At 35.1% G+C, this 25,733-nt stretch overlaps 1 long non-coding RNA gene across 1 annotated transcript; it reads left to right on the plus strand.

Moving 5' to 3' along the window:
- The first annotated feature begins 991 nt into the window (after positions 1-991).
- On the plus strand, positions 992-25,417 carry LOC136033388 (uncharacterized). The gene is made up of 3 exons (XR_010618919.1): positions 992-1,107; positions 4,507-4,693; positions 25,268-25,417. It is a non-coding gene; the product is annotated as an uncharacterized LOC136033388 (long non-coding RNA).
- Positions 25,418-25,733: the final 316 nt, after the last annotated feature.

The raw sequence follows: 25,733 nt of genomic DNA on the forward strand, positions 1-25,733 counted from the left end.
TTTTATTCTCCGTAATCTGACGGGTTTTCCCTCTTCAATTGCTTGGTTCATGACTATTTTTTAAATGGCTTCGCGCATTCCTTTCCTCCAATGTGTAGTCCGGGGCCACGTCGTTCCACTCCGTCGTTCCGAAACGTACGGCCGCTTTTCAGAATAAAGTTTCGGGTATCTGCGCACTGTATTTTCAGCAAAATTGCTCCTGACCTCATCCGGAAAACATCCTTTACCTCGCTACGATGGAGCTCCAAAGACGAAATTCGGGCATCCAGATACAACTTCTTCTTTAAGCGTAGTTAGTGGTGAGTCTTTCTGTCGTAAGTTGTAAATAATCACGTTTGTTCTCATCACTTCGGTTTCTATATACCGAATACGGCGGTTTGCTTCACCAAGTTCTTTCCTCGTTACCACAAGTTCTTGACTAAGCTTTTGGTTTTCTGCATTAATTTGTGTCAACTGTCCTTTAATAAAGCTTGTGTCTGTCATCACATGTGGCAATAAGCCACAAGTTTTGCGTTAATCTGATCAAGCACTGACTGTGGTGCGTCTTCATCCGCCATATTGTGAATTCTTATACATTCCAATTCTTAAATCCTTGTATGAAAATCTCTTTACAAGTGTCTAAAAAACTAGTCAAACAGGTTTAAAAAACGATCTTCATTTGTAGATTGATTGCAAAATAAGTTCATAAAAACTTGCCAAACAGCTTTGTTTACTATCCAGAAAAAGGTTATTTTTTCACTCAGAATGCATAGTTGTTCACGGAACGAAAGCTAATTCAACGATATACAGATACAGACCGATATAAATCGGTCTGTTTTTATTATCTGCTACACCCGCTTATATTTTAAAATGTTATTTTATATTATATTTTATATTTATATTATATTTTATATAATATTTTACATTATATTTTAAAAAGTAAAGAATGTTATCGTCTTCAATGTTTGTTTGCTTATATCTTCTGGAACTTATCATATAGCAGAAGATAACGCACAAAATCATAAAACAGGCGTAAAGTGAGCACAGTCAGTAATATTAAAATTCTTGGTGTAAAGATATGAGCCGAAACATTTATTGTTCAAATCGGATTTTGACTATTTTCAAGTGGTATGAATAGTATAAAGGCTATTTTTTTATTTTGAAATAGTTTTCTTTTTTGCTGAAAAAAAATTCATCCACAAGAATCCCTTATTTGACCATTTCAGTAATGTGACACTCCGGACACTTGGTTTTCAGAATATATCATTAAAAAAGGGAAAAATTACCAAAATTATAATATGCCCACCTTATTCTTGGAATTGTAAAAAAGCTATAGTTTTTGATTTTCAAGGCCTTTAGAATAAGTCTAAGAGAGACAAAATAGACGCAAGTTGTTTAATGATGGTGATGCCATAGCAGTGTCTGCAAAACTGTGGACGAATAATCATACAAAACTCATCATTTGCGGCTCTATGCTAGTGACATGCTAGTCTTATGTATATCTTACGTCTATCAACAGTTCGTGGTAACGAACTATAGTAAGGAGCAACACGGCTCAATAGTAACCGAAACTCTCAAAAACAGAATTTTGATACCAATAGTTTCATCAAAGGAATCAAATGTTAATGCTGTATTTTCAATATAAAATTTGCATCAAGTTTAGTCTTAACCATCAAAAGTTACGAGCCTAAGAAAATTTGCCTTATTTTGAAAAATAGGGGGAAACACCCCTTAAAAGTCATGCGACATAGAACCCTACAGTAGAAGTTTCAAGCTCCTATCTGCAAAATGTGGAATTTTGTATTTTTTTGCCACAAGACAGATCACAGATCCGTGTTTATTTGTTTTTTTCCCAGGGGTGATCGTATCAACCCAGTGGTCCTAGAATATCGGGAGAGGGCTCATTCTACCTATTTTAAAAGTTTTTGTGCCCTTTTTAAGTGACCAAAAAAATTGGAGGGCACCTAGGCCCCCTACCACACAAATGTTTTTCCCAAAGTCACCGGATAAAACTTTGAGATAGCCATTTTATTCAACATAGTCAAAAAACCTAGAAACTATGTCTTTGGGGACAACTGACTCCCCCAGGGTCCCCGTTGGGGGAACTGAAAGTTACAAACTTTGGCCAGTGTTCACACATAGCAATGGCTATTGGGAAATGTACAGACACTTTCAGGGGGATCTTTTTGCGTTGGGAGGGAGGATTTGAGGGGAGGGGGTTATGCGCGGAGAATTTTACATGGAGCAATTTGTCATGGGGGAAGAAAATTTCCATGAAGGGGGTGCAGGATTTCTTAGCATTTTTTTTAAAAGAGCAATAAAAAATAGATATGAAGAAGTTTCTTCAACTGAAAGTGAGGAGCAGTATTAAAACTTAAAACGAACATAAATTATTACGCATATGAGGAGTTCACCTCCTCCTAATACCTCACTCTTTACGCTAAAGTAATTTTATTAATTTCTTCTATTTATTCTACGGCTTTTGTGATTCAGGGGTTATTCTTAAGGAATTGGGACAAAATTCAAGCTTTAGTGTAAGGGCGAGGTATTGACAAGGGGGCAAACCCTCATATACCTAATAAAAACATGCGAATTTAGAAGTTCGTTGCGTAAGCTAATTCGTAATTTACGTATGTTTTACTAATAAAAACATTCGTAAAATTAAAAGTTCTAGTTGCCTTTTTAAGTAACCAAAAAATGGGGGGGGGGGTAACTAGGCCTACTCCCCCGCTCCTTTTTCTTCAAAATCGTCCGATCAAAACTATGAGAAAGCCATTTAGCCAAAGATATAAATTAATATACAAATTTCGTTTTAATTATTGATGTGCGGACAGACAAAATCAAAACATGCATTAATTCAAAAACGTTCAGAAATTAAATAAAAAAACAGCTTTTTTTAAAACTGAAATTAAGGAAGGACATTAAAACTTTAAAAAACCAGAAATTACTCCGTATATGAAAGGGGCTGTTCCCGCCTCAACGCCCTGCTCTTCACGCTAAAGTTTATTACTGTTTTAGGATGTAGAGTTGAGAGAAAGAGTCAAATTTTAGCGTAAAGAGCGAGGCGTTGAGGAGGGAACAGCCCCGTTCATATACGGAGTAATTTCTGTTCGTTTCAAGTTTTAATGTCGCCCTTTACTTTCAGTTAAAAAAAAAAACCTGTTTTTTTATTTAATCACGTACAGGAGGCTCCATGCTGAGGATATACTAGTTCTATGGTAGGTTTTATATATAATTAAATTAAAAAAACAAATGATGCTGTTTCTAAGCATCACTTGTTAAAAATAGCATTTTCTTATGTTGCTGATGTTCTTACTTCCCACATTAATTTGTGCTTGAAACGGGGAACGTTTCCTGATTGCTTGAATATTGTTAAGATTACCCCTGTTTTTAAAGGCGGTAATAAAAATGATATTGGAAATTATTAGTCTATCTCGGTCTAACCTGTTATTTCTCGTGTGCTAGAAAAGTGTATTAAAATTAGAGTTTATGATCATTTGGAACTGCATAAGCTGTTAAATCCAATTGAATTTGGCCTCAGGAAGGGGAGAACCACAGAGATGGCATCATCACATATAACTTCGGTAATCAATGGAGCTCTTGACAATAAGCTTAGAGTAGCTGGTCTGTTTTTTGATTTGATTAAGGCATTTGACACTGTTGACCCCCAACTACTACTTCGAAAATGAAATTTTATGGACTAAGGGAGGATACTTTGGCTTTGCTTTGTGATTACCTCCGAAATAGAGATCAGTATATTCACATTAATGGATTTTCTTCAAGTAAAACTCTTGATAAATCTGGTATCCCCCAGGGCTCTGTTTTAGGTCCTACTCTGTTTTGATTTTTATTGATGATCTGCCGAATGCTGTTGCACCTACTTCTAGAATTAGGGATCTAGTGGATCCTGCACCTTCGGGATCCAAAATCGCTACACCTTTATTTGGTGATAATGCGACATTGATGTGTGTTGCTTCAATTGAACAACAACTTACCTCAACAATTAATGCAGCAATGACTATGACATGTCTTGGTTGAAGACAAACCGGCTTGACCTAAATAAATAAGTCAAATTTTGCTATCTTTTCAGGGTCTCCAGATTATTATTCTTGGATTACGGAAATAACTTCACCGAAAGGAAATGTTAAGAGGTCAAGTTCCGTTAAGTACCTTGGGATTATTATTGACGAAAATTTATCATTTATATACCATGTAAAAGCTATAATCAGGGATTATCTGTGAATTCAAACAGATTTTCCTTCAAATGTTTTACGGTTATTGTATTTTTCTCTGATGCATCCAAATATTTTGCATTGCCTCCAATTATTAGAAAACATCAAAGCAGCAGTGAAAGAATCTGTTCACGTGCCAGGTTTTGAAGTATAAATAAATCTAAATTAGGTTCAGAACAAAAGATAATCCTACAATTAATAAACCCAAGAGTTACAGTTGTGACGGTATTAGTAAATTACAAAATATGGTTTGCTGATTCAATAGAATAAAACCAAATTAGTATTTCTATTTTAGATTGGGAGTGTCGATATTCAGCCAATCTAGTTTTTAATTCAAAATAGAAAGAATGGCTGATGCTGGTAAGGCCGTTTGGTCAATCCTTTGGCTCATACTACTGATCCTTATTGGATTTCCTGTTGCTGGGTTCTGTGCTAGCTGGTATATTATATTCTCAGTTTTCATTTGTATAGAAGGCTGTGGGGTAAGTAAACTTTATTATTGGTATATTTTCCTTCAATAAATTTGGTATAATGAAAAACAACCCCAGTTATAAAAAAAAAATTAAGTGAAATAGAAAAAACTTAGCCAGTTTATAGTCACTTTTAATTGGTTAAGGTTTTTCTTTAGAAAAAAAATAATGCTGTTATGCAGTTTCTTTCTAAATTGTCGGACGTTTCCCCTTAAGCATATGTTTACCGTTTTCCTATATAAAAAAAGGTGCTCTTCTTTCAGAAAAATGTGATGTTAGAAGGAATTAAAGACTAATAGGAGGAATTTGTATTCAAAGATGATTCATAAACCATATTAGTTTGCCAGAAGGAAATTCGAAGAAATAAAGATCGAGAGCGGGTTTTTTTTTTTAGGGCAAACGAAAACACTGGACAAAAAGGAGAATATTTCAGAGGTGCAACTACTTTGCTCCTTTTGAAGCAAATTTGAACAAATAAAGATCGAGAACGGGTTTTTTAAGGCAAACAGAAACACAAGACAAAAAGGAGAATATTTCAGAGGTGCAACCACTTTGCTCCTTTTGAAGCAAATTTGAACAAATAAAGATCGAGAGCGGGTTTTTTTTCTAAGGCAAACAGAAACACAAGACAAAAAGGAGAATATTTCAGAAGTACAACCACTTTGCTCCTTTTGAAGCAAATTTGAACAAATAAAGATCGAGAGCGGGTTTTTTAAGGCAAACAGAAACATAAGACAAAAAGGAGAATATTTCAGAGGTGCAACCACTTTGCTCCTTTTGAAGCAAATTTGAACAAATAAAGATCGAGAGCGGGTTTTTTAAGGCAAACAGAAACATAAGACAAAAAGGAGAATATTTCAGAGGTGCAACCACTTTGCTCCTTTTGAAGCAAATTTGAACAAATAAAGATCGAGAGCGGGTTTTTTAAGGCAAACAGAAACACAAGACAAAAAGGAGAATATTTCAGAAGTAAAACATCTCTGAATATTTCAGAGATGTAACCACTTCGCTTCTTTTGAAGCAAATTTGAACAAATAAGCATCGACAGCGGGGTTTTTCAAGGCAAACGAAAACATTGGACAAGAAGGAGAATATTTCAGAGGTGAAACCACTTTGCTTCTTTTGAAGCAAACTTGAAGATATAAAGATCGACAGCAGGGTTATTTAAGGCAAACGAAAACACTGGACTAAAAGAAAATATACTTCAGAGGTGCAACCACTTCGCTTCTTTGGAATCAAATTTGAAGAAATAAAGATCGACAGCGGGGTTATTTAAGGCAAACGAAAACACTGGATAAAAAGGAAAATATTTCAGAGGTGAAACCACTTTGCTTCTTTTAAAGCAAACTTGAAGAAATAAAGATCGGGAGCAGGGTTTTTTAAGGCAACAAAAACACAAGACAAAAACGAGAATATTTCAGAGATGCAACCACTTCGCTTCTTTTGAAGCAAATTTGAAGAAATAAAGATCGAGAGCGGGTTTTTTAAGGTAAACAAAAACACGGGAAAAAAAGAGTATATTCCAGAGGTACAACCACTTCGTTTTTTTTGAAGCAAATTTGAAGAAATAAAGATCGAGAGCGGGATTCTTAAGAGAAACAAAAACACAAGACAAAAAGGAGAATATTTCAGGGGTACAACCACTTCGTTTCTTTTGAAGCAAATTTGAAGAAATAAAGATCGAGAGCGAGTTTCTTAAGAGAAACAAAAACACAAGACAAAAAGGAGAATATTTCAGAGGTGAAACCGCTTTGCTTCTTTTGAAGCAAACTTGAAGAAATAAAGATCGACAGTAGGGTTATTTAAGGCAAATGAAAACACTGGACTAAAAGAAAATATACTTCAGAGGTGCAACCACTTCGCTTCTTTGGAAGCAAATTTGAAGAAATAAAGGTCGACAGCGGGGTTATTTAAGGCAAACGAAAACACTGGACTAAAAGAAAATATACTTCAGGGAGGTAACCACTTTGCTTCTTTTTAAGCAAACTTGAAGAAATAAAGATCGGGAGCAGGGTTTTTTAAGGTAAACAAAAACACTGGAAAAAAAAGAGTATATTCCAGAGGTACAACCACTTCGTTTTTTTTGAAGCAAATTTGAAGAAATAAAGATCGAGAGCGGGATTCTTAAGAGAAACAAAAACACAAGACAAAAAGGAGAATATTTCAGAGGTACAACCATTTCGTTTCTTTTGAAGCAAATTTGAAGAAATAAAGATCGAGAGCGAGTTTTTTAAGAGAAACAAAAACACAAGACAAAAAGGAGAATATTTCAGAGGTGAAACCGCTTTGCTTCTTTTGAAGCAAACTTGAAGAAATAAAGATCGACAGTAGGGTTATTTAAGGCAAATGAAAACACTGGACTAAAAGAAAATATACTTCAGAGGTGCAACCACTTCGCTTCTTTGGAAGCAAATTTGAAGAAATAAAGGTCGACAGCTGGGTTATTTAAGGCAAACGAAAACACTGGACTAAAAGAAAATATACTTCAGGGAGGAAACCACTTTGCTTCTTTTTAAGCAAACTTGAAGAAATAAAGATCGGGAGCAGGGTTTTTTAAGGCAACAAAAACACAAGACAAAAACGAGAATATTCCAGAGGTACAACCACTTCGATTTTTTTGAAGCAAATTTGAAGAAATAAAGATCGAGAGCGGGATTCTTAAGAGAAACAAAAACACAAGACAAAAAGGAGAATATTTCAGAGGTACAACCATTTCGTTTCTTTTGAAGCAAATTTGAAGAAATAAAGATGGAGAGCGAGTTTTTTAAGAGAAACAAAAACACAAGACAAAAAGGAGAATATTTCAGAGGTGAAACCGCTTTGCTTCTTTTGAAGCAAACTTGAAGAAATAAAGATCGACAGCAGGGTTATTTAAGGCAAATGAAAACACTGGACTAAAAGAAAATATACTTCAGAGGTGCAACCACTTCGCTTCTTTGGAAGCAAATTTGAAGAAATAAAGGTAGACAGCGGGGTTATTTAAGGCAAACGAAAACACTGGACTAAAAGAAAATATACTTCAGGGGTGCAACCACTTTGCTTCTTTTGAAGTAAATTTGAAGAAATAAAGATCGGGAGCAGGGTTTTTTAAGGCAAACAAAAACACAAGACAAAAACGAGAATATTTCAGAGATGCAACCACTTCGCTTCTTTTGAAGCAAATTTGTAGAAATAAAGATCGGGAGCAGGGTTTTTTAAGGCAAACAAAAACACAAGACAAAAACGAGAATATTTCAGAGATGCAACCACTTCGCTTCTTTTGAAGCAAATTTGTAGAAATAAAGATCGACAGCGGGGTTATTTAAGGCAAACGAAAACACTGGACTAAAAGAAAATATACTTCAGAGGTGCAACCACTTTGCTTCTTTTGAAGCAAATTTGAAGAAATAAAAGATCGGGAGCAGGGTTAAAAGATCGGGAGCAGAGATGCAACCACTTCGCTTCTTTTGAAGCAAATTTGAAGAAATAAAGATCGAGAGCGGGTTTATTAAGGCAAACGAAAACACTGGACTAAAAAGATAATATTTCAGAGGTACAACCACTTCGTTTCTTTTGAAGCAAATTTGAAGAAATAAAGATCGAGACCGGGTTTCTTAAGAGAAACAAAAACACAAGACAAAAAGGAGAATATTTCAGAGGTACAGCCACTTCGCATCTTTTGAAGCAAATTTGAAGAAAGAAAGATCGAGAGCGGGTTTTTTAAGGCAAACAGAAACACAAGACAAAAAGGAGAATATTTCAGAGTTACAACCACTTCGCTTTTTTTGAAGCAAATTTGAAGAAATGAAGATCGAGAGCGGGGTTTTTTAAGACAAACGAAGACACTGGACTAGAAGGAGAATATTTCAGAGATGTAACCACTTCGCTTCTTTTGAAGCAAATTTGAACAAATAAGCATCGACATTGGGGTTTTTCAAGGCAAACGAAAACATTGGACAAGAAGGAGAATATTTCAGAGGTGAAACCACTTTGCTTCTTTTGAAGCAAATTTGAAGAAATAAAGATCAAGAGCGGGGTTTTCTAAGGCAAACGAAAACCCAGGACAAAAAGGAGAATATTTCAGAAGTGAAACCACTTTGCTTCTTTTGAAGCAAACTTGAAGATATAAAGATCGACAGCAGGGTTATTTAAGGCAAACGAAAACACTGGACTAAAAGAAAATATACTTCAGAGGTGCAACCACTTTGCTTCTTTGGAAGCAAATTTGAAGAAATAAAGGTCGACAGCGGGGTTATTTAAGGCAAACGAAAACACTGGACTAAAAGAAAATATACTTCAGGGGTGCAACCACTTTGCTTCTTTTGAAGTAAATTTGAAGAAATAAAGATCGGGAGCAGGGTTTTTTAAGGCAAACAAAAACACAAGACAAAAACGAGAATATTTCAGAGATGCAACCACTTCGCTTCTTTTGAAGCACATTTGTAGAAATAAGGATCGGGAGCAGGGTTTTTTAAGACAAACAAAAACACAAGACAAAAGCGAGAATATTTCAGAGATGCAACCACTTCGCTTCTTTTGAAGCAAATTTGTAGAAATAAAGATCGACAGCGGGGTTATTTAAGGCAAACGAAAACACTGGACTAAAAGAAAATATACTTCAGAGGTGCAACCACTTTGCTTCTTGTGAAGCAAATTTGAAGAAATAAAAGATCGGGAGCAGGGTTAAAAGATCGGGAGCAGAGATGCAACCACTTCGCTTCTTTTGAAGCAAATTTGAAGAAATAAAGATCGAGAGCGGGTTTATTAAGGCAAACGAAAACACTGGACTAAAAAGAGAATATTTCAGAGGTACAACCACTTCGTTTCTTTTGAAGCAAACCACCACTTTTTCGTCGTGCCTGCCTGGGACATAAGGTAAAGATGAAATTTATATATAGCACGTGAGTAGTGGGGAGTCTGGGGGAGGATTGGGGAGCCGCCTCGATGATCAGCTTGATCTAAAAAATATTTATTATGATTTTTCCCCTTTTGCTAAAGGTGTTTATGATGATCATTTAGCTAGCCTTCCTGCTACTGATTTTTTATTTGAAGGGGATTTAGGAACACCTGTATTTGATGGGAACTTAAGATCAGCACTTTTTAACTGCAGAGGTTTGGCTAGTAGCCACGAGTTTGTTTCGCAGTTACTTTGTAACCACAGGGTAAGTATTTTAGGCCTATGTGAAACCTTTTTAAGTAATGAAAATGCAGAATTCATGAATTGTGATGGGTTTAAATTTATATCTAATAATAGGGAAAATAGACAGGGTGGCGGAGTTGGACTTTTTGTTCGGGATGATATTCCATTTGTTGTGAAGAAGCAACTATCTAAGCATGACCAAGAGATGACCTTTGAGAGCATTTGCATTGAGTGTGTGATTGATAATAGGAAAGTTCTTGTTTGTGTTGTTTATCGATCACCATCGGCTTCGTTACAAGAGTTTTTGCGAATTTATGAATGCTTCATTGAAGATGTGACTAATTTGAATTCTGAGCAAGTTCTGGTAATGGGTGATTTTAATATTAATTTATTGTTAGCTCAGACAAATAGACCGGGAATTTCTAATCATTTGCATGAAAAATCGCTTGAGTTTCTGTGCATGAACCTATCAAAATCACTTTTACCATCATGCAGGTCTGCGACCCGGGTTACGGAAGATACGGCTACTCTCATTGATAATATTTTTTCTACTATCCCCGTTACTCTTTCGCATATTATATTTACAGATGTTTCTGACCATTGTGTGGTAGTTGCGGATGTTGGAATTAATCACAGACCAAAATTTTCGGAATTTAAACAAACTCGAAAAATTGATAAAGAAGGAATGGATAAATTGAGGAACCTTTTGTATTTAAATGAATGGACTGCAATTCTAGAATGTGAATGCCCTGAGATTTCTACGGCTCTGTTTTTAAAATATTTCCGTGAGTGCTTGGATGAAGCATGTCCATTGAGACGCATTAAAATAAAAAAATATACACTCCCTAAAAAACCATGGATCTCACGTGGGCTTCTACACTCTATTTCAATAAAAAATAAGCTATTTAAAATATCTATGTCATTCCCATCTACTAAAAATAAAGAAGAGTTTAAAAAGTATAAAAATGTCCTGACACAGTTAATTCGGAAAGCAAAAGCTAGATATTTTGAAAAATCATTTGTAGAAGCTCGTGGGGATCAAAAACATACTTGGAGACTTATTAACTCTCTGTTGGGAAGGTCTCAAAAATCTTCATTTCCGAATGAAATGTTACGTGGTGATGGTACTTTTTCTTCCGATAAGCAGGAAATAGTGAACTTGCTCAATGCTCATTTTGTAAGCATCGGTGAAAAAACAGCTAATGCATCTCATGTTTCTCCAAATAATAATAACAATGATTTATTTAAAGATCACATGCCCCCTCCCTCTGATAAAAGCATGTTCCTTTCCCCGGTTACTGAAATTGAACTAAAACAGATCATATCTAAAATGAAGAATGGTTCATCTGAAGCCCTTGATGGATCTTCTACTAATTTGGTCAAAGAAATATTCCCAGTTATATCACCGGTTTTATGCCACATTATTAATCTTATATTTGTAACTGGTGTCTATCCTTCAACATTTAAATCAGCAAGAATTGTGGCCCTACATAAAGGTGATGACCCGAGGCTTCCTGCTAATTATCGTCCTATATCGATACTCTCTGCTTTTTCGAAGGTTGTAGAGCGAGCGCTGTATAACAGAATTTTTTTTTTTTTGAGAAATTTGATTACATTTCTAAACTTCAGTTTGGATTTAGAAAAGAGCATTGCAGTGATCATCCTATGGCTATTATTGTCCAACATATTAATGATTGTCTTGACCGTGGAGAAACGCCTGCAACTATATTTTTAGACATACAGAAAGCTTTTGATTCCATTTCTCATGAAATTCTTTTGTATAAGCTTTCGAATGCTGGTATTCGTGGTAATTGCCTTAGATTACTTGAATCGTATCTTCATGGGAGGCAGCAGATACTTATATATAATGATGTTAGATCTGATTCTTTACAGCAGTCAGATAAGGTTGGTGTTCCCCAGGGATCCGTATTAGGACCTCTGCTTTTCCTAGTTTACATTAATGATTTGTGCTCAGCTACTGGAGTTTCTTCTATAGACACTCAGTTTGCTGACGACACTGCAGCAACCGTTTCTGGTAAATCTCGTGAAGAGCTAGTGGTCAATTTAACATCCGCATATGATAGATTGTCTACTTGGCTCTCTGATAATAGACTACTTCTAAATAGAAAGAAGACTAAGTTTATTGTTTACAGTAGGACGGGTCACAAGTTTCCAGATATAGAATCAGTTTCCATTTCTGCGAATGAACCTGAGTCTGTTATTGAAAGGGTTGTATTGATAAGATATTTAGGAGTTGTGTTTGACGAGAATTTGTCATGGAAAGAGCAAATTAATCAGGTTAGAGCAAAGTCTGCCCGTGGAGTTGGTATAATGTGCAGACTGAAAAACCTTCTTCCATATTGCGCTCTTAAATCCATTTACTTTTCCCTTGTGCAATCCCATTTTGATTATGCATCTATTATTTTTTTGAACACTTTTAAAAGTAATGTTACCCCTCTACAGATTATACAAAATAAAGCAGTTCGTATACTTAAACCTTTTCTGCCTTCGCCATCAAAATTCCCCTTAAAATCCACAACAGAGACCCTTTTTTCACTTCATAATATTCTTCCTGTTCGGCAAAGTATCCAATTTTTAAGTGTTATGTTTAAGATTAAGCTTGAACGAGAAAAGCTCCCCAGATATTTTGCATCGATGGGTCTTATTTCTTCTCCTTCATCTTCACAAGTTGAAACCCGTGGTAAATATAATCTGCGGACTCCTAAGGTAGTTACAGAGAGGTCGCGTTTTTGCCTGAGGTATTTGATTCCTCTACATTGGGAAAGTTTGAAAAATGAGATTGATTTTAATATAAACATAGATGCTATAAGACGGAAGTTGAAAAGAGTGCTGATTGAAAGTTATAAATCTAAATAATATGATTTTTTTTTTTTTTATTTTTTTTTTTTTATGGGGATGTTTATATTTTTTTTTTTTAGTATTGGGTTGGTCTCTGGGGTTCGCCCATGAGGCCTCCAGATGTCTTATGACTCACTTGGTTTTAAGTTGTAAATTTAATTGTGTCTCAGGATGGTGCGCGGAGGATGGAAGTGGTATCGTACGGCACGGGATCAGTTTTTTATTTATTTCTGTCAAGATTGGTTAAGAGAAGTTTTTGTTTTTAATTTTGTGCATATTTAGTGTTTCTTAAAGGTAGCTCAATTGCATTCGAGCTATACTCTCAGCCTTGAGTTACCTAATATTTTGTATATATTGGTTATAATAAAAGAACCTTGAACCTTGAACCTTGAACCTTGGTGAAGGATATTAGGAAACGCATTAATATATGGATATTGTATAAAATAGAATGCAATTTGGGAGTAAAATTATGGTAATCTAGGGAACTGGAGATGAAGGGGAAGCAGGATATGAGAGATCCTTCGTCTTGGTGTAAGTCAAAGTGTACGCTATCCTCATTATAATGTGACGAATTACAATAACTATAAACTGAATGCTACCTCAGTTTAAGGCTGTTTGATACTTTAACTCAGTGTTTCCCAAAGTGGTTCAGGTGGACCCCCAGTGGTGCACGGGAAGCTTGACGGGGGTCTACATTGGTGTGACAGAAAATGGGGGTCCACAATCAGTAAAAGGGGGTCCATAAAACTTTATCTGGTTTCGATAGTGAATAATTAAAATGTTGACTTGACTTCACCTATTAATATATTAAATATATTAATATATTTATTATAATATATTAATATATATTATCATTATATATAATAATATATATTATATTAATATATATTATTATATTGTAATATTAATATCTTAATATATTATTGCTAAATGTTGGCAGAAATTATTTCAAGAAGCTCAGCGACTGTTACTTGTAAAAACTTGCATATTTTATATTCACTACAACATATCAAGACTTCCAAAGCGCTGTCGCTGCCGTCATCGCCTTCTGCAACGCTTGTTTAGACGTACAAAGGGACGAGATATGACTTTTGGTGAATGTGCTGGCGATCTTGCATGACCTTGTTTGATTCTTCGCCAATATAAATATGAATGCTGAGGATAAATGTTTTTTATTTGTTTCCGAATTTTCGGAAAGAAAAGTAAAGTGAATCGATGTTTGTGTTAGTCAGTGTCGGAAAAGTAAGTATTAACCTGTCTCTATGCTATGACTTCATATTTTTAATTTATTATTAAAGGATTTATTTTACACGTAAAAAAACTAAAAATGAAATCGGCTCAGTAGTTTTCATAAAACTCTATTACTGATCTTAGCGATTTATTGCTTTTAAGATAAAGAATACGTTTTCTGACGGTTCTTTGTTTATTTCATTGCAATAATTAATTTATAATTTCATTGCTCCTTTTCTATTCAAATAGCCAATAATTAATTGACAATAATTAATTTATTAATTTTATTGCTCCTTTTCTGTTCAAATAGCCAATAATTGATTGGCAATAACTAATTTGTTAATTTCATTGCTCCTTTTCTGTTCAATTAGCCAAAAAATAATTGGTAATAATTAATTTATTATTTCAGTGCTCTTTGTCTGTTCAAATAGCCAATAAATAATTAGCAATAATTAATTTATTAATTTCATTGCTCCTTTCTGTTCAAACATCCCTATTCTGTTATTTAAGACCACCATAAATTTACTAAAACAGTGTTTTTTTAATGTATAGGTAGGTAATTAATACGAAACATGGCTGAAACCAAGAAGAAATGTGGACAATACAGTTTTGATTATTTAAAGTTTGGTTTTTTACCATCAAAAGCAGACAAGCGGTTGCCCATATGCCTCTTGTTCAACAAAGTTTTGAGCAATGATTCTACGAAACCATCGAAGCTCGAAGATCATCTAAGAAGGTGTCATCCTGATAAAATATATAAAGATTTGGAATATTTTAAAAAATTGAAGGAAAAAAAAATGAAAAGAGACCCGCTGTGCAGAGTATGGTCCACTCTCTGGGACCAATACTGACCAATACGAGCCTTGGTCCAATAAGAGAGGCAGACTTACTCCCGCCGTTTTAGCCATGCCATTTAACCAAACAATTGGAAAAATATAGGTTCTATGACTATCTTAGCTCTATGACTATCAACCTTGGTTTGTTATCTACTGCCCCAGGAATGACCCATGGACTGATTCTAGATTAGACGTATCTATCTATTAACAAATTAAATAAAAAAACAAGTTTTTTAAATGAAAGTAAGGAGCGACATTAAAACTTAAAACGAACAGAAATTACTCCGTATATGAAAGGGACTTTTCCTTCTCAACGCCCCGCTCTTTACGCTAAAGTTTGGCTCTTTCTCTTAACTCTACATTTTAAAACAGTAAAAAACTTTAGCGTAAAGAGCGGGGTGTTCTACAGTAGGGTTCTCTGATACGCTGCATCTGATGGTGTGATTTTCGTTAAGATTCAATGACTTTTAGGGGGTGTTTCCCCCTATTTTCTAAAATAACACAGATTTTCTCAGGCTCGTAACTTTTGATGGGTAAGACTAAACTTGATGAAACTTATATATTTAAAATCAGCATTAAAATGTGATTCTTTAGATGTAGCTATTGGTACCAAAATTCTATTTTTTAGACTTTTGGTTACTATTGAGCCGGGTCGCTCCTTACTACAGTTCGTCACCACGAACTGTTTGATGAACTAACATCATTGTTAAAAAACCGTAATATAGGGAATTAATGCCATAATTGCCTCTCACTCAATTAGACTATCTGTCTTGGCTTTTTCTACAATTAGCCATGACTTGATTCCCAGAAATTATTCAATTTTAGTTCAAAAATCAACAGATTTTGGAACTCCTGCCATGGTCGGGCGATATCTTGGGTTAATAAGCCATCTTAAAAAATTATACCAGAGGTAATTGTAATTCACTGTGTCATCCACCAACAACATCTAATAGCGAAAACTTTGAGTGATAAATTGCACCGATTACTTCAATTTGTGATTAATCCAGTTGACAAAATAAGAGGCAATGCACTGAATACGCGTTTATTTTCACAATTGTGCAATAAAAATTATGAAGAATTTTAAAGATAGCTCTTAAATACTGAAGTAAGCTGGTTATCGAAGAGTACATGTTTAATAAGATTTTACTCAATTTTTGAATCAGTATTAGAGTTTCTGAAAAGAAAAGATCCAAATTTAAGACAAAACCTGACAAATTCGAAAGAAGACATTGCGTATTTGACAGATTTGCTCAAAAAATTTGATGACATTAACTTACAATTATAAGGAGACAGTCTCAGTTTAATAAAACCAAAGGGTGTAATTTCAGCTTTTCTTGAAAAATTGAAATATATTAAGCAAAATATTAGTCGGTTGAGCTTTCCCAATTTTTAAAAGTGTCAAAGGTAGATCGCCTTAATGAGGATATTCAGACATACGTTCAACATTTAATTGCCTTGCACGATGACTTCAAAATCAGATTTGAAGATAATCTGACAAAGGAAATATCACCATGCATCATAAATCCATTTGATGAAACAGAATTGGACAGTGTTATATTACAAGAGTAGCTACTTGAACTACTCTTGTAAAGAACAGCTGAAGGTGAAATTTAAACAAGAGCTCATATGGCACTTGTGATAAGGCTGGACGAGCCAAGAGCTCATACGGTATGAGCTCTAGCAAATTTTTAAGAATCAATAGATTGATTTAAAAGGAAAAGACAGTAAACATAATGCCTGCTTAATGCAGGTCGGGATTTAAAATAGTAGCTCTGAGTCACGAGGTCCTTCTAAATATTAAAATTCATTAAGATCCAATCACCCACTCGTAATTTATAAATACCTCATTTTTCTACCTTTTCCTCTCCCTTCAGCCCCCCAGATGGTCTAATCGGGGAAACGACTTTATCAAGTCAATTTGTGCGGCTCCCGGACACGCCTACCAATTTCTGTCGTCCTAGCACGTCCAGAAGCATCAAACTCGCCAAAGCACTGAGCCCCATCCCCTAATTCCCCCAAAGAGAGTGGATCCAGTACGGTTACGTCAATCACGTATCTACGACATTTGCTTATTCTGCCCACCAAGTTTCATCCCAATTTCTCAACTCTAAGCGTTTTCCAAGATTTCCGCTTTCCCCCTCCATCTCCCCCCAATGTCAACAGATCTGGTCGGGATTTGAAATAAGAGCTCTGAGACATAAGTTCCTTCTAAATATCAATTTTCATTAAGATCTGGTCACCCGTTCTTAAGTTTAAAATTTCTCATTTTTTTAATTTTTCCAAATCATCACCCACCAGGTCCTCCAAAGTGAACAGATCCGTTCCAATTATGCCAATCACATATCTATAACTTGTGCTTATTCTTCTCATCAAGTTTCATCCCGATCTCTCCAATCTAAGCGTTTTCCAAGATTTCTGTTTCCCCCTCCAACCCCCTACGTCCCCGGATCCGATTTGGATTGAAAATGGAGCATCTGAGACATAAGATCCTTCTATACATCAAGTTTCATTAAGATCCGATCCCATTCCTAAGATAAAGATATTTTTAATTTAAAGATTATATTTATATTTTATATATATTTTATTCAAAGATTATTTTTCAGAATTACCCCCCCCCAATTGAGCAGATCCGTTCCAATTATGTAAATCACGTATGCAAGACTTCTGCTTATTTTTCCAACCAAGCTTCATCCCAATCCCTCCAATCTAAGCGTTTTCCATCATTTTAGGTTTCCCCACCCCAAACTGCCCCCAATGTCACCAGATCCGGCCAGGATTTAAAATAAGAGCTTTGAGACACGATATACTTCTAAATATCAAATTTCATGGAGATCCAATCACCCGTTCGTACGTTAAAAATACCTCATTTTTTCTAATTTTTCAGAATTAACCCCTCCCCCCCAACTACCCCAAAGAGAGCGGATCCGTTCTGGTTATGTCAATCATGTATCTAGGACTCGTGCTTTTCTTTCCCACCAAGTTTCATTCCGATCCCTCCACTCTAAGTGTTTTCCAAGTTTTAGGTTTCCCCCTCCCAACTCCCCCCCCAATGTCACCAGATCCGGTCGGTTTTAAAATAAGAGCTCTGAGCCACGATATCCTTCTAAATATCAAATTTCATTGAGATCCGATCACCCGTTCGTAAGTTAAAAATACATCATTTTTTTTTAATTTTTCAGAAATACCCCCTCCCTCAACTACCCCAAAGAGAGCGGATCCGTTCCGTTTATGTCAATCATCTATCTAGGACTTGTGTTTATTTTTCCCACAATGTTTCATCCCGATCCCTCCACTCTAAGTGTTTTCCAAGTTTTAGGTTTCCCCCTCCCTACTCCCCGCCCCCGTCACCAGATCCGGTCGGGATTTAAAATAAGAGCTCTAAGACACGATATCCTTCTTAACATCAAATTTCATTGAGATCCGATCACCCGTTCGTAAGTTGAAAATACCTCATTTTTTCTAATTTTTAAGAATTACTCCCCCCCCCAACTACCCCAAAGAGAGCGAATCAGTTCCGATTATGTCAATCATGTATCTGGGACTTGCGCTTATTTTTCCCATCAAGTTTCATCCCGATCCCTCCACTTTAAGTGTTTTCCAAGATTTTAGGTTTTCCCCCCTCCAACTCCCCCTAATGTCATCAGATCCGGTCGGGATTTAAAATAAGAGCTCTGAGACACAATATCATTCCAAACATCAAATTTCATTAAGATCCAATCACCCGCTCATAAGTTAAAAATACTTCATTTTTTCTATTTTTTGCGAATTAACCGGCCCCCCACTCCCCCCCAGATGGTCAAATCGGGAAAACGACTATTTCTAATTTAATCTCGTCCGGTCCCTGATACGCTTGCCAAATTTCATCGTCCTAGCTTACCTGGAAGTGCCTAAAGTAGCAAAACCGGGACCGACAGACAGACCGACAGAATTGGCGATTGCTATATGTTACTTGGTTAATACCAAGTGCCATAAAAAGGGTATCAAACATTTTGGTCGCAGGCAAAAATACCCAAAAATTATCCTAGACTATGGGTAATTACGAGAAGTTTTTGATTGTGTTTCCATCGTCATAGCTTGTCGAAGAGTTTTAGTATTGTTACAAACCTTTTAACGGAAAAAAGGAACAAATTGAATAGCACAAAAGGGGGAAATCTGCGGTTATTCCTAACCAAATTGAATCCTAATATTGATGATTTTCTTTCAATTCATCAAGTAGATTCTTTCCATTAACATATGACTATTTTGTGATTGTTATAGTAGAAATGTAGAGCTTACTTTACGTTATTAATTAAAAGTGTAATGATCACATATTTCAATAAATACAACACGAGGAAGTACACCTTTTTTTTTCATTCCGATTACTTCTAAATAAAATAAGTGAGAATTTATTGGTACCTTGTGCTGTGAGTAGATGTAAAAAAATAAGTTGAATGAACACAATATCTTGATTGGTCAATCTTAAATTTTGACAACTACTCACTGCACAATCAGTTTATTCATCAACCAATAAATTCCCACTTTTTTCTCAAAAACTGTTAATTTGTGGTTGGAATCTGATCTTCACACTTTTGTCGAGTTTAGAAATATGATAAAAAGGTAGCTGAAGGGGATCCACCGGAACCAGTAAAATCTTTATTGAAAATGAGAAAAAATAGTTTGGGAACCTCTACTTTAACTGATCACCGAGTCTCATCCATTACGAGCTTTTTTACGAACTAAAAAAGCTTGTAATGATGAGACACGGTGATCAATTAGAGCAGGGCTTCTTAAACTTTTGTAATTCCCGACCCCATTTATGATTGCGAGTTTCTTAGCGACCCCAAAAAAATATAAAAGAAAAATAAATTAATATTTTTTGATGATATGTTTATTAGGTAACAATATACATATGCATATGAAAATATATAAATTTAGAATTCGTTTTGAAACATATAAAAATCTAAAATTGAAATTATAGAAATGTTTTTATTATAGTTTCAAAAACAAAAGTGGATTCTGACCGTCTTAATCAAACAGTTCGTGGTAACGAACTAAGGAGCGATCAGGCTCAATAGTAAACGAATACCAATAGTTACATCAAAAGAATGGCATTTTAATGCTGAGATTCAAATATATAAGTTTCATCAAGATTAGTTTTATCCATCAAAAGTTACGACCCTGAGAATATTTGCCTCATTTTAGAAAATAGGGGGGAACACCCCCTAAAAGTCATACGATCTTAACGAAAATCACACCATCAGATTCAGCGTATCAGAGAACCTTATTGTAGAAGTTTCAAGCCCCTATCTACAAAAATGTGGAATTTCGCATTTTTTTGCCAGAAGACAAATCACGGATGCGTGTTTATTTGTTTTTTTTCCCAGGGGTGATCGTATCGACTCAGTGGTCCTAGAATGTCGCAAAAGGGCTCATTCTAACGGAAATGAAAAATTCTAGTGCCTTTTTTAAGTGACCAAAAAAATTGGAGGGCATCTAGGCCCCCTCCCACGCTCATTTTTTTCCCAAAGTCAACGGATCAAAATTTTGAGATAGCCATTTTGTTTAGCATAGTCGAAAATCATAATAACTATGTATTTGGGGATGACTTACTCCCCCACAGTCCCTGGGGGAGGGGCTGCAAGTTACAAACTTCAACCAGTGTTTACATATAATAATGGTTATTGGGAAGTGTACAGACGTTTTCAGGGGGATTTTTTTGGTTTGGGGGGTAGGGTTGAGGGAGGGGGCTATGTGGGAGGATCTTTCCTTGGAGAAATATGCCATGGGGGAAAAATTCAATGAAAAGGGCGCAGGATGAATCTGGTCACGTTAGAAAAAAACGTCAAATTAAGAGCTTAATATACAATGTTGGGTGTTCGGAGCCTCTCTATTATGGAGTATAATTTTAAAATAACACAACTATACGAGCGATAAAACATATATACCACAACCATAACTCAACTAACGAAAGAACTGCTAAGAGATAACACAACTATAAAGCGAAAATAGGTAAAAACTAACGGGGAAATAAACGAACTAAGAGGTGGAAGGGCCCAGAGAAAAAATATAATCCTTTTTCAATTTTGAGCCTAACTTCCGCAAAGGAGTAATAATGTCAGAAGCCCCAAAATACCGAATTATTTTCTTTTCAAACAGTTCGTGGTAAGGAACTGTAGTAAGGGGCGACCCGGCTCAATAGTAAACGGAACTCTAAAACACGAAATTTTGATGCTAAAAGATACATCAAAAGAATCGAATTTTTACGCTGATTCTAAATATATAAGTTTCAATTAATTTAGTCTTTGTCATCAAAAGTTACGAGCCTGAGAAAATTTGGCCTATTTTGGAAAAAAGGGGGAAACATCCCCTAAAAGTCATAGAATCTTAACGAAAATCACACTATCGCATTCGGTATATCAGAGAACTCTATAGCAAAAATTTCAAGCTCCTATCTAAAAAATGTGGAATTTTGTATTTTTTGCCAGAAGACAAATCACGGGTGCGTGTTTATTTGTTTGTTTGTTTTTTTTTGTTTTTTTTTTCCCAGGGGTCATCTTATCGACCAAGTGGTCCTAGAATGTCGCGAGAGGGCTCATTCTAACGGAAATGAAAAGTTCTAGTGCCCTTTTTAAGTGACCAAAAAAATTGGAGGGCAAATAGGCCCCCTCCCACGCTCATTTTTTTCCAAAAGTCAACAGATTAAAATTTTAAGATAGCCATTTTGTTCAGCATAGTCGAAAACCATAATAACTATGTCTTTGGGAATGACTTACTCCCCCACAATCCCTGAGGGAGGGGCTGCAAGTTACAAACTTTGGCCAGTGTTTACATATAGTAATGGTTATTGGGAAGTGTACAGGCGTTTTCATGGGGATTTTTTGGTTTGGGGGGTGGGGTTGATGGGAGAGGGCTGTGTGGGAGGACCTTTCCTTTGAGGAATATGTCATGGGGGAAGAAAAATTCAATAAAAAGGGCGTAGGATTTTCTAGCATTACTATAAAAAAAACAATGAAAAAATAAACATGAAAACGTTTTTTCAAATGAAAGTAAGGAATAGCATTGAAATTTAAAACGAACAGAGATTATTACGCATATGAGGGGTTCTAAAAATACTTTAGCATAAAGAGCGAGGTATTTAGGAGGAGATAAATACCTCGCTCTTTATGCTAAAATATTTTTAGTAATTTCAACTATTTATTCTACGGCCTTTTTGATTCAGGGGTCATTCTTAAAGAATTGGGACAAAACTTACGATTTAGTATAAAGAGAGAGGTATTAACGAGGGTACAAACCCCCTCATACACATAATAAAAATATAAGAATATAAAAGTTTGTTACGTAAATTAATTCTTAAGTTACGTATATTTTTTACTAATAAAAACGTTCGTTGAAAATTAAAAGTTCTAGTAACCTTTTTAAGTAACCGAAAAATTGGAGGGCAGCTAGGCCTCCTTCCCCACCCCTTATTTCTCAAAATCGTCTGATCAAAACTAAGAGAAAGCTATTTAGCCAAAAAAAAAAATTAATATACTAATTTCATTTCAATAATTTATGTGCGGAGAGCCAAAATCAAACATGCATTAATTCAAAAACGTTCAGAAATTAAATAAAAAAAAACTAGTTTTTTTAACTGAAAGTAAGGAGCGACATTAAAACTTAAAACGAACAGAAATTACTCCGTATATGAAATGGGTTGTCCCCTCCGCAGTCCCTCGCTCTTTACGCTAAAGTTTGACTCTTTGGCACAATTCTACTTTTTAAAACAATTAAAAACTTTAACGTAAAGAGCGAGGGACTGCGGAGGGGACAACCCATTTCATATACGGAGTAATTTCTGTTCGTTTTAAGTTTTAATGTCGCTCCTTACTTTCAGTTAAAAAAACCAGTTTTTTTTATTTAATCTTTTTAAACTTTGACCTCTTGACAACCATTTTACTTCTGCATGTAATAACAAAGTTGTGTAGTTGGAATTCGTATCCTTACAGAGATTTGAAAATAAGCGACTGTTAAGGCATAGTTCTTAATCAAATTTATGACCTTAACAGCATCCTGAAGCACATCGTTCAATTCTGGTGTTATTAATCAATTAAGAAGCTCCCAGAGGATATTTATATGCCGGGACTGTAAGGTCCCGCCGGTCGCGAAAGGATTAAACTGACTAATTCGAAATAACATGCACTTCGTTCACAATCATACAATGGCTAAATGAAAATAACACCAAATGTTTATATAGTTTCTTCAAAATAACACTTAGAAATTTTGTTGATAATATTTATCAGGATTATATCGGTTTTAAGAGATTGACAAAAATAAATCGACATTTTTTATAAATTTCTATAACATCTTGTGATTCATAGTAAATTTATACAAGATATTATAATGATCGGAATAGAAATGCTGGTATAAACAGTCTTTCCGAACCAGAAGATTTTATGACACATTTATCTACGATAATGGATATTTTTCTTTATAACAATAATTTTACAAGTTAAAAAACATTTTTTGTTAAATTGTATTTTTATCGCTCGCGACCCCATAATTTTTCTACGGACCCCAAATGGGGTCGCGACCCATAGTTTAAGAAGCCCTGAGTTAGAGCAAAGGTTCCCAATTTTTTTTTCTCATTTTCATTAAAAAATTTGCTGGATCCAGTGGATCCCCTTCAGCTACCTTTTTACCATATTTCCAAACTGGAAAACAAACTTTTTTTTCAATTAGAGGCTTTTTTAAATGGCCTAGTAAACCAAGATTGTGTGTGAAGATCAGTTAGTATGGTTACACTATTCAGAATTGACTGGGCGGTCTTTCCATAGCTTGTATAGCTTTGATAAGAAGTCTCAGTAAACGACAGAAAATAAAAGCTGACACAGAATTTCTCGGATTTCTTACAAATTCTGTTTTGTGCCAGAGATAAAGAAATTCAGATCTAATGAAACTTACATCATTGGAGAGCATATTTACTTTTATTTTTAAATTGAGCGGAGCAGAATTTTCTACTTAAAGTTCAGGAAAAAATAATCCATAAAAATATTCTAGTATGTTGCTAGTATAGCATAGCTAGTATAGTATAGTGCTTGAAAAACATTGATAATCAGCTCAGAAGAAGTATTATTGAATTTGACAGCTTTGGAAGTTTCCGGTTGTACTAACTGCATTGATTAAAATCTTTGGGGGGGGGGGGGGCAGCAAGCACATTATTTATGCTGAAAGTACATCCGATTCACCAGCGTCTTGCTTAACAATTAGTAAGAAATTATAGATTTTTTTGTGTTTTAGACAAGATTTTCGTTAGCTTTTCGAACTGTTGGCACGTTTAAGATGCCCTATCAGTTCTTACCAAAATTAATTGTGTTGCTAAGAAAATCTTCTATTGGGCCATTTGTCTTAGATACTCTCAAAACTGCGACTCGTAGAATGAGATTTACGGTATCAAAAGTCTTGAATATTCAAAACGATAATAAACGGTATAAAACGGTATATAAACAAACGGTATATAAATAAATGTAAACGGTAAATAAACGGTAAATGTGACAGTAAAGTTGAGCAGAATTTGTTTTATCGATAATCGACTATGGATCAATACAGTCCAGCATCTATACTAACTATAGATCAGGCAGTATGCAAAATTCGACTCAGAAGATGCCACTAGGTCTGACTTGGAAGAGATTTTCTCCTAGAATTAATTTCTAGCTCTTAAAGCAGACAGCTTTTTTTCCAAATCTCGGTTTACTAGGCCATTAAAAAAGCCTTTAATTAAAAAAGTTTGTTTTCTTTTGATTCACCAAATTTGTGCATTCCTATACTTTTCAATTATCAATTTCGATATCAATATTAACTTGTCAGCATTTAATTTTTCACCCGGTTTGTAATTAATATTTAGTATCGTCCTAAATACCTATATTATTCTGATATATTCTTTACATCAGGGGAGGGGCTGCAAGTTACAAACTTTGACCATTGTTTACATATAATAACAGTTATTATGAAGTGTACAGACGTTTTCAGGGGACTTTTTCACATTGGGTTGGGGGTTGGTCGGGGGGAGGGGGTTACGTGGGAGGATCTTTCCATGGAGGAGTTTTTCATAAAGGAAGAGAATATCCATGAAGGGGGCGCAGGATTTTCTAGCATTATTTAAGAAAAAATGAAAAAAATTCAACTGGAAGAAATGAGCACTATTAAAACTTAAACCGAACATAAAATATTACGTATATAGAGGGGTTCGTCTCCACCACAATACCTTGCTCTTTACGCTAAGCAGTTTTACTGATTTCAACTATTTATTCTGCGGCCTTTACGATTCAGGGGTCTTTCTTAAACATTTGGGACAAAATTCAAGCTTTAATGTAAAGAGCAAAGTACTGACGAGGGGGCAAACCCCCTCATAAATGTAATAAAAATACACAAATATAGAAGTTCGTTACGTAAGTTAATTCGTAAGGTAAGTATGTTTATAGAAATCTATCACAAATCTATTCACCAATTACCCCATAATACCTATATATTCTTATCTATAAAACCTAAACTCCAAATAGATAACTTATCACAATTTTTTTTTTTCAGACTGTCACAGATATTTTACTAAAAGGAATCCAGATACCTAGGATGTGTGCAGAACATTTGATGAAAGGCACGCCCATTCATGAAGCTTTCAAATAGCTTTATATTTTTTGCTTTTTCTGAATTTACTAAATAAATTGTTTTACCACTTTGTTTAATGTTTTGAGATCTTCCGAAACAGTAGAGAATATATACATTTACATACATATGTAAAATCTACATGCCGTCATTACTTTGACATTGGTGACGCAGACGTCGAATCGGTAAATGCATAAAAATGAGCGACAGAGAAAAATGGCAAAGAATACATGGCAATAATTTGTCGTTATAACAAACCAAGCATCTAGTGGAAATATTCTTTTTGGTTTTTGTCTATACAAAATGCCTTCAAGTGCATTTTAGTATGGGATTATCAGTTCTATTTTAACTCTATCCTGGTATATACAAATCTCTCTTTGACTGAACCCCC

This window comes from Artemia franciscana, chromosome 11, assembly GCF_032884065.1.
Source record: "Artemia franciscana chromosome 11, ASM3288406v1, whole genome shotgun sequence".
NCBI lineage: Eukaryota > Metazoa > Arthropoda > Branchiopoda > Anostraca > Artemiidae > Artemia > Artemia franciscana.